A 1,140-nucleotide genomic window follows, 5' to 3' on the forward strand; every position below is an offset into this window, starting at 1 on the left:
GGAAGAAATCAAGAAGCGCAGGGCAGAGGGGCTCGGCTCCCTCCAATCAGACGCGGCTCCCGCCGGGCGAGCGTCGCCCTGGAGCAGGAAACGCGGCGGCCTGACGCGCGGTCCCCGGGCGCGGTGACAGCCCCGCGCTCCCCGGGGACGGGGACGGGGCCGGGGAGAGGCGGGTTCCGGGGGAAGTGCGGCCCCGCTCCCCGCTTCTGCTCACTTGGCAGAAGAGACAATAAATAAAGGAGCGGGTCGGCGGTCCCGTCCGGGCCAACTGCGCGCCCGCGCACAGCCCGCTACGCCCCGAGGGGCGCCACGACCCTCACGCGGCAACCGACACGCGGGCGCGCGCACGCGCGGGTACACGCACACGCGGGGAGGGGGCGCGCCGGCTCACACCCCGACCGCCGCGTGGACGCCCCCGACTCGCAGGGTGGCGTGGGCGCCACCCGTGTGGGTCCACGCAGCGCCGCCGTCCGCGACTCCCGCACAGCGAACCAGTCGTGGGGAGCTGAGAAAGGGCCCCCACGATCGAGGGTCCACGCAGTGACCCTCGAGGGGGCAGAGAACCAATCACACATGGGAGGGGCAGGGACAGTCTCCCACTCGCGGGATGTCCGGGACTGCCCACGCGCAAGGGACCACGCCGACCTGTTCTCGGTGACACACGCGGACCACCGTGAACCAGCCACAGCACGGGGACCGGGCCCGAGGCAGTGCCCCCAATGTCAGGGCGGCCGGGGCCGCGCGGGTGGCAGCAGGCGTGGAGTCCCCTCGGTGCCACCCCGAGGCCGAAACAACGCCCCGGCGCGCGACGGCCGGGGCAGTCCCGGTCCGCGTCCCGCTGTCGCTCAGGGAGGCGGCCGCCACCTGGAGCAGCGACCCCGCGGCGCCACGCTCAGACCTGCGACCCCCGCCCGCCGGGGACCCCCGCCCGGCGCCTCACCTCAGGCCGCCGCCTCCGCAACGCTCGCTCGGTGCCCGCGGCACCCAGGCCGAGTGGAGTGGAGAGTAGAGGAGCAGCCGGCACAGCCGCGGCCGCCACAACAATGGAGCCCCGGGGCGGGGCCGCCTCGGCCCGTCCGCGTCGCAGGCTCGGCTCGCGCCCCGACGAGCAGCAGCCGGCGCGGGGCTGCGGCAGGACTC

At 75.5% G+C, this 1,140-nt stretch overlaps 1 protein-coding gene across 1 annotated transcript in view; it reads right to left on the minus strand.

The window, feature by feature from the left end:
- The window catches only part of AFAP1 (actin filament associated protein 1), a 101,552-nt gene extending 100,412 nt beyond the window's left edge, over positions 1 to 1,140 (minus strand). The window contains exon 1 of the mRNA XM_039838006.1: positions 941 to 1,140. The gene's annotated coding sequence lies outside the window, so the exon portion shown is untranslated. The remainder of the gene's footprint in view (positions 1 to 940) is intronic.

This window comes from Pteropus medius, unplaced genomic scaffold (assembly GCF_902729225.1).
Source record: "Pteropus medius unplaced genomic scaffold, Ma_sr-lr_union100, whole genome shotgun sequence".
Classification (NCBI taxonomy): Eukaryota; Metazoa; Chordata; class Mammalia; order Chiroptera; family Pteropodidae; genus Pteropus; species Pteropus medius.